Consider the following 16874-nt stretch of genomic DNA (forward strand, 5'->3'; position numbering starts at 1 on the left):
GTATACTCAGACATGAGTCCCTTTCTCACTGCTCCATCAGGATTCAAGCAAGCCGGGCCGAAGAGGCTGAAATGCCAGAAACCGGTCCCCGGTAGCTTGTCTCCTTTCTGGTAAAGAATTGGCTTGGTAGTTTAGTCTGCCCTGTTCCCATGATGCACTGGGCCAGGGACAGACTGATTTGCATATAGCCAGGTTCTGAGCTGGGATGGGGCAGTGAGATAAATAACGGTGATGGATCAAGCCCTGATCTTTGGACTGGGTAAGAGTGGTCTGCTCAATTCAGACACTCAGTTCATCACCACCCCCTTTTGTAAATCGATTTTGGCCACTATAGGTGTGGCAGGGTATACTCAGACATGAGTCCCTTTCTCACTGCTCCATCAGGATTCAAGCAAGCCGGGCCGAAGAGGCTGAAATGCCAGAAACCGGTCCCCGGTAGCTTGTCTCCTTTCTGGTAAAGAATTGGCTTGGTAGTTTAGTCTGCCCTGTTCCCATGATGCACTGGGCCAGGGACAGACTGATTTGCATATAGCCAGGTTCTGAGCTGGGATGGGGCAGTGAGATAAATAACGGTGATGGATCAAGCCCTGATCTTTGGACTGGGTAAGAGTGGTCTGCTCAATTCAGACACTCTGTTCATCACCACCCCCTTTTGTAAATCGATTTTGGCCACTATAGGTGTGGCAGGGTATACTCAGACATGAGTCCCTTTCTCACTGCTCCATCAGGATTCAAGCAAGCCGGGCCGAAGAGGCTGAAATGCCAGAAACCGGTCCCCGGTAGCTTGTCTCCTTTCTGGTAAAGAATTGGCTTGGTAGTTTAGTCTGCCCTGTTCCCATGATGCACTGGGCCAGGGACAGACTGATTTGCATATAGCCAGGTTCTGAGCTGGGATGGGGCAGTGAGATAAATAACGGTGATGGATCAAGCCCTGATCTTTGGACTGGGTAAGAGTGGTCTGCTCAATTCAGACACTCTGTTCATCACCACCCCCTTTTGTAAATCGTACCCTGTATGGGGGCATGGGTTCTGCCGCTTTGGTATCACTGTGGGCCCAAATACCTTGTCAATTGATTTACTTTTTTGTGAGAAATTGGGTCAACTACCATTGCCAGGTGGTAATTGAAAACAATCAAATGGAAAGTAATCAGAGGTAGTGAAAGCAATCCTCATGTTATATACCATGATTGCTGCTACTGTAGAGCACTTAAAGTTTGGCACAATAAGACTGTGGGGGATATTCTCAAGGACTTATTGTTGAGTTAACACTTTATCGCAGCCAAAGTGGTGATAAATGTATTGCCCCATTCACAAGCTGGTATTAACAGCCCATATCACATTTACCTGCGATAGCAGCAGCAAAAAACACCACCACAGATGACCCCCGCAACTATTGCCAATGAGATGCTGAGTAGGCGTTCCCGTGCCAAAAGCTGCATCAGCACCACTCCACAACATTCTCAACGACCAGCCAGATAGGCGATAAGATTCCAAAAAATGTGATAAGGCGCATTAGCAGCAGGAAATTAACACCTGCTCTGACCTGTTGTAAAGTTGGACGACAGCCTGCACCACAAAAGGGAGCCCAGCCCAGAGCCATACCTGAAGGGCAACAGATGCCATGGAGCCACTGATCATGCATGCCGGACACCCAAGAGGGCCACAACACCTACCGCCACCACCCCCCGAGTACACCCCCCTCCGGGCAAAGACATGTCACATCAACTCCATGAAATCATTTACAATAAATCCAAATGATGTTGCACAATCACATGTAACATGCATGTGTCATTACAAAAAGGAGCATCACATATCCACCTTCGAAATAACAGATACAATTTATTCAAAATAACACAAAAGAACAACAATGAAGATTCATGGGGGCTCTCCTTGGGACAATCTGTAGGACACAGCCTGCAAGACAAAAACCCAGATGAGAAGGTGTGTTATGCGGCCATCAAAGGATAGAGAGAGAGTGAAGGAGAGATGGCGATACAGAGATAGAGAGAAAGAGAGGAAGTCGGAAAGAGAGTGAGAGAGAGAGGAAGATGGAAAAATGTGGAGAGAGGGAGGAAGACGGAAAGAGAGGGAGAAAGAGAGGAAGACAGAAAGAGAGGGAGGTAGAGACACAGAGAAAAGAAGAGAGGGACAGGGAGAGAGAGTGCCGACACTGCTCATCCAGCCTCCCTGCTCACCTGCTGCCACCAGTGTGTCTCCAACAACGTGCCGGTATGTAGTGCAGTACACCAGGTCCCTAATCTGAAACAGATTTATCATCTGAAACAGAGTCCAGATACAAGAATGTCAAAGTACATAAATTGCACACAACATCTTCACCTGTCCGCCCCTGCGCACCCAGGCAGCTGCACCCCAGCCCCTCCCTCCTCCCAGCGGTCCATGCCCACCCCTGCACACCAAGGCAGCTGCACCCCAGCCCCTCCCGCCGCCCAGTGGTGCATGCCTGCCCAAGCGCACCCAGTCCGCACTGCTCACCTTCCCCCACCGGCGTTTCGCAATGAGTGTCCACCACGTGCCGGTGCAAGCCACAAGCCTGGGGCCCGTGGACATGGCCCCTCCAGATCAAGCAGCATCGCTCCGTGGGCCACCTGGTCTCACATTTGATTCTGGGTCTTGATTTCGCCATGGCAGAGGACATACCAGTGCACCCGGCATCATTGCCGGCTACACACCCGCTTAGCCCTTGAGGTGCCAACAAACTCTGTGAACCGGGAGGTGACGTCACAAGGCGGTAGGCCCGCACTGCCTGCTGGCTCTGCCCTACACTGCAGTCCAGCAGGCCACACAAATCCTGAGCAGTCTGGACTGCCAGGACAGGGCATCATTGCTGGCTGTACACCCACTCAGCACTTAAGGTGCCCCTACCTCAGTGCACCAAAAGTCACCGTCCCATGGTGGCTGTCACAGTGTATCCGGTGCCCCCAAGTCTGTGCCCTGCAAGTCATGGACCCTGTATGATTGATTATCATGGTGTGGATGACAGCATGTCACCCCTGGGCCAGGGGTAATGTGGTGTAGTAGGGCCCTAGGCCCCTATGCCTACATGAACACCACACGGATACACCCAGAGAGAGAGTGGAAATGGCGTCGAGCATGTGCGCCCGGCCCTTGTTATTGGTAGGGTCACATGTCCTGTGACGCATGTGCTGGAATGGTGTGGTGTGGGTGTACACCAGCTGTGAGGGAGTGGCTGTGGCATACTGACAACTAGACCTGTGACCAGCAGGTCAATACAGGGAAGACGTAGGACATGTAGCATTGTTGTCCCCCCTGTGAGCGTAAGTGGAATGGGATGGCCTGGCATATGCCAGTCCAGTGTAAGGGTCTGAACAATGAAGTGGTTCCGTACTGGGTTGGACAAAGAAGTAACTAATGCATGTGTCTCTATTGTTGTGTCTGCGCCACCCGGACCACATTCGGCAATATGTCACCCTGTAACCCAAGTTAAACAACATGAGCCACATGGACGTAAGAGGAATTCACTGAGCCTACATTTATCCATACTGCCACACTTGAAAGACCATAGACATGAAACATCTGTGTGATCAGGAATGTTTAAAGCGCATTCAGTGGAGTGTTGCATCTGGAGCAGTATAGGGCCATGCAAACCCCACATTACAATGTTGGTCCATGGAGAGCCAGCCAGAGTTCTTCAGGGAATGCCAAGTCCAAAGAAAGAGGAAGTGTTCAGTCCACAGTCTGATTGCTGTGCCATTGGCGAACAAATATAGAATATGGCAGTCCATGTCGAGGTCCAAGGTGAGTGCGCAGAGTGTATCGGGGGCCAGTGGAAGGTGATGACGCAGAGGCCAGAAGCAAGCAGAAACAGGCAATATGGAGATAAATGCTACTGCGCCATTCTTACCACTAAGGCAAAATCATCCGCATCTTCGTCCTCTGCTGTTTCATGTGCCTCACATGTGGGTGGTGGTGGCCTTTCTCCAGCACTGTGTGGCAGTGACACCTCAGGGACCAGAGGTGGAACGTCCGCTTCACTGTGTGGCACTGACAGGGGCGGAGATGTGGATGGAGTGGTAGCAGCAGCATGTATTAGCTCCAGGCCTTGTGGCAGCAATGCAATGAGGATGGTCTTGAGGTCATTGAGGGACCCAGCCACCCCTCGCTGGTGTGCAGCCGTGGCAGCCGCTCTTTCAGCCGCTCTTTGCACCTGCATCCTCTCCATGGTCTCCATTAACATCCGCATGTTCATGGACATGGACATCCGCAACTCCAGTGTGACATGGCTGGAGTGACTCTGACTGGACAGTTGTTCTAGTCTCTGAGTCAGGGCACCAGGGATGTCAGCCATTGTCTGTTGGAGTCAAAGCTGTGGTGGTCCTCTTTGTCATCAGAGAACAGAGGTTCGGGCTGCTCTGAAGGAGGTATTTGGGAGTCATCTTTGACAGCAAACTAACATTCAACCTTCATGTCAACAAGGTTGTCTCCTCTGCTTTCTTTACTTTAAAGAAAATAAAGAAACTGCTGCCTTATCTCCCCACCTCCGCTGGGAAGACCTTAGTTACCACTCTGGTATTTTCCAAAATCGATTATGGAAATGCCCTCTTCCTTAATACCCAGAAACAGGTGCTGTTAAAGCTACAGTCAGTACAGAACGCGGCTGCCAGAATTCTTCTAAACATCCCTCGCCGCCAACCTACCACTCTTGCTATCCGCCAGCTCCATTGGCTTAGAGTAGAGAGCCGCATTAAGTTCAAGGCCCTCTGCATTGCCTACAAGGCAGTGCATGGCATAGGACCTAAATTCTTGACTGAGGCACTCCAGGTCTACACCCCCAAAAGACTGTTGAGATCTGCTAACACTTGCCTTCTACCTGTACCTCGTACCAGAACGGCAACTTGGGGAGACCGTCGCTTTTTAGTGGCTGCACCAAAACTTTGGAACCTTCTTCCACTAAATATCAAAAATGCACCCAACCTGATGAGCTTCCGCAGGCTCGTAAAGACATGGCTGTTCGACCAGTGAACCCTATTACCGTGGTCCTGCTAGTTCACACATGCGCCGAGACACCCCAGGGTATTTGTTCGCGCAATAAAAATCTCAAAAATAAATAAATAAATAAAATAAATTCTCCCTCTCCAATGGGAAGGGAAGATGCAGTTTAACAATGTGTTCACATGTATGTAGTGGCATTGTACATGTTTTTTTCATACACACTGCATGACTGTGTACATTGTGGCAGTTTGGAAGATCTGCCTTTTTGATGGGAGTCAGTGGACATTTCGACAACATAACGGATGTGTATTTGTACTTGTGTATTTTCAACTCACATTTCCCTACTATGCCAAATGTGATTTGCCAGTTTCTGCACACAAGCAGCACCAGTTTTGTCCTGTGTTCTGTTGTGGACGTGTTGTGGTTTGTACCACATTGTTGTCAATGTTGATGTGCTCTGCATGTTATGTGTGTGTGCTGCATTTTGGGGGAGTCGCCCCTGCAGCTCTGATTTTGCTGCCCCTTGTCCCTATCATGCAGTCTGCCTTTGACTTCTGTGCTCATGCAGTGCTGAGATGTTGCCCACTTGGGTACATTTGTCTCTTGGTTGAAGTCGTGGGTCTGGGGCATGGTTTGTTCACAGGTGTGCTCTACTCAATTGTACATGTATGCCATTGTGCTCATTTCCCCCGTCCCCCCAGTCCTTGGTCGTTACGCACCCTGGTGCAGTTGTGTCCAGTTGTGTTGAGCAGTGTCGGTCCCCCAACTCCTGCCACCGTCTACCCACTGATGACTGTGGACGCCACTTCCTCCATATCGTTCAGCTCCTGCTGTGGCGCAGGACTCCCACCTCCAGTCTGCTTTGCTGCCTTCCGGTTGTTGGTGAGTTTCAGCTTGGTTTTGCGCTTGACATCATTCCAACGCCTCTTGACCTCTTCCATTGTCCTCTTCAACACTCCCACTGCATTCACCTTGTCCACGATGGACTGCCATGGTCCATTTTTTGTTGCCAATGACTCAGTGGAAGTGACGAACAGTTGTTGATGGTGTCCTACCACCTCCAATATCAGGATCCTGTTTTCCTGCGGATTAAACCATTTCTTCCTACTCTTCTTCTCCTTGGCTTTCCCTGATTCCAAGGTCCCAGGCAGGTCCTCATGGGGGCTTGTGGGGTTCTGTTTGTCCTCCGTACTTGCTTCAGCAACATCCACTGTGCTTCTCTGTTGTTTGGCATTTGTTTGCCTATTTTTTTTCTACTTTTTGTAGATTTTTTCCACCTGACGTGTGTGAATTGCAGGCCTGTCACTGGTTTTCGCTGATTTTTGTATCATGATTGGCCACATCGCAACTATTTTTGCGTTTGTGCGGCGTTGTATTGATTTTAACGCGGTCATTTGACGCGTTATCTTGAGACAATAGCATGGTACCGCCGTGTTGTGAATACTTAGTTAACACAGCGTAATTTTCCCGCGATAGACTGCGATGTTGAAAGTTGGTTTCAGTTAATTTTGCAATGGTTATCACACGTTCTTGAGAATATGCCCCTAAAAGTTTGTTGCATGTCCATCTGTATAAATGTAATTGGCATACCACCATCAGATGTTTTTTTGATTGAGTCTGTGGTACCGAGATGGATAATACTATATATATTTATGTTGTCTTTTGACTTGTGATACGAAGGCACTATATATAATAAGAGAAATACTTCTGGTACTGGTTATCTCAGAGAATCCATCACTCGTTGGAGCGATATTAGCTGTTGATCAATATTTACAGTACAATTGATAATTTCAAATCAGTGAAAAAACTATGGAGATACTCATGGCACTGGTTACAAACAAGGATATAACAATACCAAGGGCATATTTGTTTGTTTCAAGTAGGTGAAGTTATGCACCAATATTATATCATCACTAGCGGGTGAATGCAACTAGTCTGTTATTCCATGAGAGATGGTATGTGCACAAGGTCAGTTTATTCTTTGACATTAGGACAGCACATATGAAAAGGAGAGAACCTTTAGAGATGATCAGAATCTCACATGACATATAGGCAGTACGCTATTGTAGACATTAGTTGTCACATACTTAGATAAAGGTGCCTTTTCAAATAACTTTCCAGAGCGCACTTCAAGTGGGGAGATTAGATAATGTGCAGAGAGATTTTTAATTTTTCCCTTCCTGTATCCCCAAGAAAATGACTACAATGAAGAACTGCCTCCTAAGAGCCAATAGGGACCATAGATACTTACATTAAGTAAGAGAGAAAACCCAAACACTATAGGATTCATACATATCACCCTCATGGGTATCTCCCATGTGGGAGCATAAATATATGTGATATGAGTGCATGCCTTTAGCATACAGTGTGCTGATGGAAATGGAGATGGTTTCACAGTACTGTACACAAGTGTGTGCATGTTTAAGTATTAACACAAGTAAGATGGAGTGCCCAGAATAATTTCTATACTTTTTTCAAGCATCATTTATACTCAACAAACTTTGTCTATATATGAATGCCATACAGGTTCACAAAGATCACAGGTAGGAGATCCTTATGCCTCCCTATTTTCACAATTTCTCTGCAAGTAGTTGAGGGTAGGGTGGTCTAAGTGTCTTGAAGAAGGCAGATCGACCCTTAAAGGTGTATGGATTTCGGCCGAAACATGTTGGCAAATTAGAGATGCCGGAATCATTGTATTCCCAGAAGCCATCCATACTCTTGATTTTAACTTTGGTATGGGTCCTCATTAATAAATTATTTGGGTAAATCCATGATCACTTTTTAACCTTATACTGGACCTCCGTAAGTTGTCCAGAAGTTATAAATGTATGGCGAGCTACCTGGAAGTGGTTGAGCCCAACCAAGCTGTATTAACCTATTATGGTGAGAAAAAACTCAATAATGGAGCATGCCACCATTTGGTGGGTGAACCGTTTTTTCTCAATATTTTAATAACCCTATGAAAAACAGCATTCAAATATATAGGCAAGAATTTAGAGGCTGTTGCACGGTTGGTGTGTGTTTAGACTATATTGGGAGGATGTGCTTTGACCTACTTACCTCTCACTCTCCTTTGATTCTGTTGGAGTGGCTTTGAGCGTTGGCCTGCTTCCCTCTATGACTTCCCACGCCCCTGGGAAGATCAGAGATTCCACAGTTCTGCTATTGAGCTCTCAGGTGGAAAATACTGCTTTGTTCCTAAGGAATTAGACAAGGAGAAGCTGACAGGAGAAGATGCATGTATCCGAAGGCTTCTCTGCAAGGGCTACGCGCAGAGATTTCAGATGTGGCAATGAGTCACTTGGTACCATGGAGGGTGCAGAAAGCCATAGGTCAAGTGAAGCTTCTGCATTGACAGACACAACCTACGGCTTCTACCAGGATGCAGCTCCCTAAGAGTTGCAGACAGATGTCTCCTTTTTGGCGCCAATTAATTCAAGCACTGCAGGTAGTTCCTTGGTGATTTTGTGTGATCTGGGTGATTTTGAGCCACAAAGACTTCTTATAAAGGCCATTGCTTTCCCCAGATAACAATGTGATTGGCTTGTGTGAGAAGAAAGTGCAACTGGAAAGAGTGAAAGAGAGCCTAGTAAGTGCATAACATACAGTACTTTGTAGCCCTTTGGGGCATATTACCAACAACTAGCGATAATTTTTGTCTCTAACTTGTTTAGAGACGAAAATTATCGCCGCACATCGGCGATTTTTATCGCAGATAAACCTTGCTATTAGCAAGGTTTATCGCAAATGCGATAAAAAACGGCCGCAATGCATGAATATCGCTGAAAAGTCAGCGATATTCATGCATTATCGAGCAAATGCTCTTAGCCATGTTATCCACCTCCCATTGAATAACATGGCTAAGAACTGCTCAGGGCAGGTGTTAGCTTTTGGAGATATTCGCGCTTAGCGCGAATATCTCCAAAAGTTGGTAATAGGAGATAGCGATGTTAGGGACTGTTTCCAGTCGCTAACATCTTGGCACGCCCACTTTGCATGTCATTAGTGATAAATATCACTGACATGCAAAGCGGGGCCCAAGATGGTCGCTATCTCCTATTAGCTGTCACTAACTGGTGTTAGCGACAGCTTGGTAATAGGGAGATAATTTTATCTCCGCTTTCTTGGCTTTTAAAGCCAAAAAAGCGGAGATAAACCCCCTTGATAATATGCCCCATTGTTTCCAATCTTCTTGTCTTTCCGCAGGACACAGTTTTAAACGTCCTGCTTTCTCTACTTATGATATGTTTTTGAGCTTACCAGATTAGCTCTTTACACTCAAAGTCATCCAAATGGATTCCCAGACAATACTTTTAAACAGATTTGAGACACAAGCATGGGAATTAGGACTTTGGAATGCTTGTTAATCTGTTCTTTATCTGATTTTGTTGTAACAAATCAACATATGTTGTTAAAACTCATTGTGCGACACTAGTTTATTGTCAGGGCTTGGTCTGACATGATGTCAAGTGTTTCAGCTTGGCAAACACCAGATACATAGCTCATCTGAAGTTCCTCTGCAAAGACTGGAACATGCCATTCTAATCATCAAAATGCTGAGGTCATATATTCCCAGTCCACCACATCCTGTCATTAAAGTCCTTCTAATTGTAGAATGTTTCGGAATCAATGAGGGAAAAGGCTCTGGCTTCAAGCAAAATAAACACACTGGAGTGAACAATTTAAATGTTCTTGGCAGACATTGTGTTTACAAGAAAATGTTCTGTGTCGTTTATTTGTGCTATTACAATGTGACCTGTTATTGGGAGGATGCAATTAGAGATGAAGTTAAATTGTGGTTTCCATGTCAAATTAGTGTTACCTGAACAGGGTACAAGTGCGTGTCCCCACCTACTCCCATGTATTCAAAGCCAGCATTTCTGAGTCTGCAACCTGTGGTTGCTCACTACAGTGTTCTCCAATTTAACTGGAAACATGCCAACACTTTAATAAGTTTAAGGACGCTATCCTTAGGATGGACATATGTCGGAGCTCGACTTGCTCTTTCGCCTTCTCCTCTCTTGTTTTTTTCACTTTCTCCGTTTAACTATCCCTTCGCCTTTTTTCATTACATTTCACCAACTCACTCTTTACCTTCCGCTTCTCTCCCGATCTCAGGTCTATCATGATCCTATTCCCTTCACTGCACTTTTTTCCATATACAGCAAATACATTAACGTGACAAATCTTCCAGTTAATGCATGCCCTGCTGACAGCAGACCATACACTAATTCGGAGATGTTTCAAGCAGTGGTGGCTGCTATTAAGGCCACAAGTGGTGAGTCGGGGGTTGTGGGTATAAATATATTTTTTAAAAAGATAAATACTTGCCTGCTGCTGCCGGCCACCATCTCAGAGTTCTTCTGGTCTGGTCCCGACTCCCAATTCCTCACTAGCTGGTGCACACTGCACAGGTTTCTAGATGCCAATCAAGACACTGCTCTCATGCTGATAACACTATTTACCAGCATGAGAGATGCCCCCTGATTTGTCTGAACAGGCTGGTTTAACGCTCGCTCAGGGCCTGGGAGCCTGTGCCTCTTCTCCACCCGGCTGTGCAGCACAGCTCTGGTGGAGAGTTCTAAGTGCCCATGTTGGTGTGACAATCCTTAGACAGCTGGCCAAACTGGCATGCACAATTACAGAGCGCACTGCTCCTCTTCCCCCTTCTGTCATCATGACCCTGCCCAGACTCGACTGGCTCTAGCGCTGCTAGAAAAAGAAAATGGTTTTATTATCATTTTATTTTTCACATTTCCTTCTGCTGGATCTCAACAGGGGAATGACGCTATTTCACCATAATGGAGGAAGCGACACTGGTTTCAAGTTAACCCTTTCGATGCTCATGACGAGCTCAGCTCGTCATGGTGCACAGTTGAGCTGTGCTGATGACGAGCTGAGCTCGTCATGAACAATGGGGATCATGTATATGCAGCACAGGAGGGGAAAACACCTAGCAGCCAAGTAATGTATGCAATGTAGATGGAAAAAAGAGATGAACAGACTTCTGAGTCAGCTAAACACAGAGGATATTAATACAGCCCCTGCTTCTTCCACTCCTGTTTCTATTCTACATTTGTCTTTTGGTATTTTTTCATCTCTACTAAACCTTTCCTTTTTTTTTCTTTAATTTTCCTGAAGCAGCTATGTTATACTTGTCACTGCCCACACCCCCCTTCAAGGGTATCTCTAATCCCCTTTAAAAGTGCAGGCAAGTTGCTGCATTCACTGTGAAAACACAGAGTGGCTTCAAAGCAGCCGCTTTGTTTTTCACATGAATGCGCTGTCCCTAGGGCAGTGCAGGTTCGCAATTGCCCTGGGGGCTGTTCATTCATCAAAATATGGCACATTTTCCTTCGTTGCGCTGGGTGCACCTTTGAAAAGGTGCGCCCAGTGCAATAAAGTAGGCTTCATGTATAATGCGCCTCCAAGTCTGCTAACCTGTACACCGTCCCCGGCCCATTGAACAAAAGAAATATCACCAGAGTGCCATCTCTTTCACACTGACCACTAGCTTTTACAAGAATCTTAAGCCCTGGCACACTGGATAACAGCCATGGCACACAGAGAATTAGTCCTGGCACAGTGAGAACCAGTTGTGTTCAACTCAGCATTAACAATGGCACCACGAGCAGCACTATTGCACCAGAAGCACCAATGTGGCCATTACTACACATTACACAATTGCATAATACCATGACCTTCCAAATTCTCAAACAAACAATATTCAACACAGTGGCTGCCTCAAAGTCAAAAGTTCACTTCAAATCAATTCTTAATTAGGTGTTTTTCTCCTCCATTATATGTATTCTTGATACTGCTTCCTCGATCCCTGTCTATACACTGCAATATGGCCACCATTTAGGCACTTCTTTATCTTTCCTACACTGCGATCACCTTGGAACACTTTCGTCATGCAGACGTACGCTGATGTACTACGCACGACACCCGCATACTTTAACCTTTATTGGACTACATAATATCGGTGCACTATAGGTGGTCCGACCAATTTCCCATCGCTTTGGAACTCTCCTCTGCCGCAAGGCGAGGTCTCGCCGCGGGTTACGTATCACTTAGCATTTGGTAAGCAAGCCATTGACCTGCATGTTGCATACTCTGTATATTGCCTACCTCATTATTCTGCCACTTATTTCCAACACTCTATATTATTACCCTTTAGGTTGTCAGCCGTAAAGGCAATTTCCTGCTGTCATTTATTTGACCAGCCAAGTGGTAAGAACTAGGCACTACTCACGATTCACCATATGCCACTCACATATGGAACTCTCACAATCCTTCTTCCAATTTTTCCTAATTTAGGACCTCCATGAGCTTACCTCTCTAGTATCAGTCCCCATTGGGACCTGGTTTACTGCAGTGAATGGTAAGCACCAGTATGCCTATCTCCCATCATGCTCTCATTATTAGTACTGACAAGATTACAATCCAGTTGAGTCACCTTTGTAAATAACACCATGCTGCCCTCCCACTATGCTCACCTTGTATCTCAGTACTAGCACTCACACAATAGAATCATCCTTGAAATCATACAGCGTAAGTCTCTTTCTCCTCACATCCTTACACCAATATACGGCTGTCTACTTATCGCTCTCCAAGCACCTTTTCACGAATCCCACCACAGATAAATATGGATTTCCTTTGGGAGCTTTTTGCAAATGTATGTCTGTTTTTTGGTACCTTATGATGAATGGTTCCATTTGTCCTGCTCCATTTGTCGGTTTGAACCCTTCTTCATTTCTAATTCCCCCCCTCATTGTTTCCCCCATTTTGTTCTCACAGATCAACAGGCATTAGCCTTAGGCATATATACCTATGTCCTGATGATGATCCCGGTACCTCGTTTGTAAGGGATCGGAATGTCATTGACTGTACACACCTTGAACCTGTCTTATGTACTATTCAATGAATTGTGCTATGTTGGTTGTGTTTATATCAGCTTGGTACATTTCTTACCCGTTTCCTAGCAGCAAAAAATGCCTGAGATTCTATTTCCTCTGTTTTTAAATTGTCACAGTCTTTGTGTTCTACTTAAAAGAAAAAAATTCAATTACAAATATATTCAAACTAATATAGAACTCCTTTTATTTCTATTTTTTTTCTCATCCTTGTTTTGTGAGGGACCACTGTTTGTATAAAATTTACACACACAAGGTCCCTGACCGATCAGAAATGGGTTTCCTTGGCTACTTATAACGTGGCCATTACTAAAGGCACTGTGAATGCCAACCCTGGCAAACTAAGAATCAGTCATGAGACTGTCAGTGTGCCTAACAGACTGAGTTACAGACTTTGAATATTAGCTCAGGCACCTATATATTGGTCTTGGCACCAGCCCTTGCTCCCTTCGCCATCAACAATTCAAAGTAAGTCTGAGTTGTGGTACTCTGCCCACCCACACAGAAACAACTGACAAATCAGCATGGTCTCATGGACTGACAGTCTGAAAATGTGTTTTAATCCATGAATACCTGGGGTGGGACCTGGCACCTCTGCTCAGTCACACAGAACACCAACCTATGCAGTCTAAGCACCAACAAAACCCGAAGGAAGACCAGTCAGGCACAAAAAAAGAAGCAGCACGTGCAAACTTAACTTCAAACTAAGCACAATGTGCCCGAGACCTACATTCTTAAACACACAACCTGACACTATTGATATCCTGCATTAGCGCTAATCCTGGTACAGTGAACACTCATACCTGCTTTATGAATACATGCGTGGGAACAATAATTACCAGTCTACTACCAGCTCATACACTGAACACCAATCCTAAGATCCTAAGCACCAGGCCTGACAACCTATACTGAGTACCAGCTGAAAACCTAAGCTCCAGCACCTGCGCATTGAGTACCAGCACTCACTCATAGGGCATCATCAATGACATATGAAGCATCAACCCAGGGACACTGTCAACAAATATTGGCAACAGAGTACAAACTTTAGCATAAGTCAGTCCTAGCACCCTGAGCAGAGTTAATAGTACTATAGGCACCAACACTACCTCATGGTCCTTAGCTGTGGCACAAAGCACCAGCTAGGGCAACAAGCCCAGTCCTTGCATAGGACTAGCAATCATGGCAAGTAAGCATCACTTGACACATGAGCAGGAGCAGTATTCTTGGCACAGTTAGCTCTGTTTCTGTCACTTTAGAGTCAGCCCTAGAAAATGAGTGGCAGCCCTGTCTGGATCATTAAATGCTCGTGTGATGTGGAAGTGTGGCAGTCAGGAGCGGCCCATGCATTTAAGAGCGGTGCGGTGATGGTACCTGGTTGGGGGGGGGATTTGACAGATGACCACAAGGGGAAATTTAATAAATAATTAATTTTTCCTCATCGTCGTCTGTCGAAATCCCCTCTTCACCAGGCCTCACTGCTCTTATCTGAATGGGCCTATGCTGGTAGCAGTCCTTGTTACATGAGCAGACTAAGAGGACTAAGCAGAAGCCCAAGCAAATCAAATGCCTCCATTCCATTACAATCAACTTTATTTCGATCACAAAGACCATAAAAGCTCCTTTGTCAAATTATGCAGTGCCCCTTTTTAACTGCCACAGTCCTGACACAATAGCCAAACCCTTAAACAGTAAGGGGCATATTTACAAGGACTTAATGCCGCTGTAGTGTACATTTTTTGAGGTTACAGCAGCTTTTTTTATTGCCGTATTTACAAGTTGCTGTTAACTGCAGTTATCAGCACTTTTCCAGTGTAAAGGTGCATTTTCAAGATCACCACTTGTGTTAGTGGGACTTAACGAAAATGAGATGCAAGAAAACTGCAGCTAACCACACTTTGGGAGATTTACAAGGAATTCCTTGCATCAAGCAAAATCAAAAAAACTGCCTCTTAGTCCAGTTAGGGGAAGTTTTGAAAAAAATATATATTTCTTTTTATTAACACAAGGCATCAAAACAATTAAAAATTAACTACATTATATGGGGGAGACAGTCTCCTGTATTGCTCACCGTCCAACAAAAGGAGAGGGGGGGGGAGCGGGAAACATGGTACATAATCATAAACAATCATGGAGAATTAGGAATATCAATGGGCGAATCTACAGGCGGCACACAAAGGGGCAGTTTTTTAAGACCAAAAATTAGCTGGTCTTAAAATTGGTGCAAACGCCTGGGCCCACATTTAAGATGTTTGGGTGCTGGACAGCACTGCAAGGAATATTTCTGCGCTGCCCTGCGCCAAAGTAAAAGGTCAGGAATGCGCCCTATCAATAAGACAGGGCTCTTTCCTGGGCCTCATTAATGAAAAGTGTTGCATCGCTGCGAGAAAACAGCGTTTCAACACCTTTCAGTGCTCCCTCCTTGCAACACCATGGATGGGCCGTATTTGCTATACGCCTTCTATGTTGCAATCAATGCCAGGTACGTCTGGAATCCTGTCATATCTGTCAGTGCTTAATGACGCATTGCTGCACTTATGTCGCAAGCATGACGCAATTCCGGCATTTCATGGGGCAGGCCAATCCCTATGGCATTGCGTCACCCTTAAGCCTGCCATGAGGCAGGCATAAGGTTTTGATGCGAAGGCATCACCAGAATTGCGCAAAACGTGACACATGGCTTTACAAGGTCACGCATATATTTAGATGCCTCACTTTATAAATACAATGCAACGGGATGCAAAATTAATGCTGCAAGTATGTCAAGAAAATTATGCACCGGTGGCTTTAAACTGTTGGAGGGGGCTCATGAATAAGCCCCCCTGTATTTTTCCCCTACATTGACCCTCAATGGCTGCCAAGCGCCAACACAGGCACTCTTGCACCATGGTGTTGCGGAGTTGATTGAAGTTGTGCAGGAAGGGACACCTACCTGCACAAAACCTATCAATCCAGGGTATTTCCTCTTCCTCTGTGTGTGCCCTTGATGGCGGATTTGGAGGTTGTGAAAATTTTAGGGGTATTATTGTGGCTCCATCTCTTCTCAAGACATCTGCAGGTGCGTCTGGACTAGTGGAGGGCGGGAGTAAACCAGTTGGCCTTCTTGGAGTATTTTTTGCCTGGTCTTTTCTTGAGGGGTACCAGGGTATTGGTGCAGTTGGAGATCCATCGGTGGAGGTTGTGCGCTGCGGTGTTGGCATCTGTAAGCATTGGCTGAGTGGTGGTGCTGAGGGAGTTGATGAGAAGTTTTTCGGTGGCCTTGATCCAGCTGCGATGGGGGGCGGTGATGATGGTGGTGTACGGTGGGCATAGTGAAGTTGTGATGTATACAATGATGGTCGGTCCAGGAGAGTTTGTTGGTATGGCTGTAGTTGAAGTTCCCTCTGGTGGAGAGGACGGGCTTGAGCATGTGTCTGGCTATGTGGTTTGGTGCAGTAACTAGCTGCTCGAGTCCGATGTTGGTGAGGTTCCCTGAGGGGGTGGTGTTCTGGTCACTGGGGTTGTCCAGGTGGAACTTGCGGTTTCTGAGTAGGATGTAGTTGGTGGATGGGAGATCCTTGTGTGCAATGAGGTCTATGAAGGCATCAGTGAATGGAGGTTCATGGGCCAGGGGGCCTGTAGATGAGGGGCTGTGGAGGGTGGTGTTGGGGTTGGCCCGGATCTGGAAGTGGAGGTGTACCATGTTTGCCGTTGGGTCATTAGAGTTCGTGGTCAGTTGGAGTGTGCTTTTATAGACTATGGCAATGCCTCCTCCTGGACAGTCAGGGTGGTCCTTGCAGGTGATTTTATAGCTGTCAGGGATGGCAATGGCGATGTCCTGTCCGGAGCAGAGGTTGGTCCGGGTTTTCGTGAAGAAGGCGATGTCGGAAGAGGTGGGAGAACTGCACGTTGAGGAGGATGCAGTTGAGCTGGTCGGGTACGCTGTTGGTTGGCTTAGCGCCAAGAGGCACTGGTGTGCTGATGTGGCAGAAGGTGTGTTTGCAGTTT

Source organism: Lissotriton vulgaris, chromosome 5, assembly GCF_964263255.1.
Source record: "Lissotriton vulgaris chromosome 5, aLisVul1.2, whole genome shotgun sequence".
Taxonomy (NCBI): Eukaryota; Metazoa; Chordata; class Amphibia; order Caudata; family Salamandridae; genus Lissotriton; species Lissotriton vulgaris.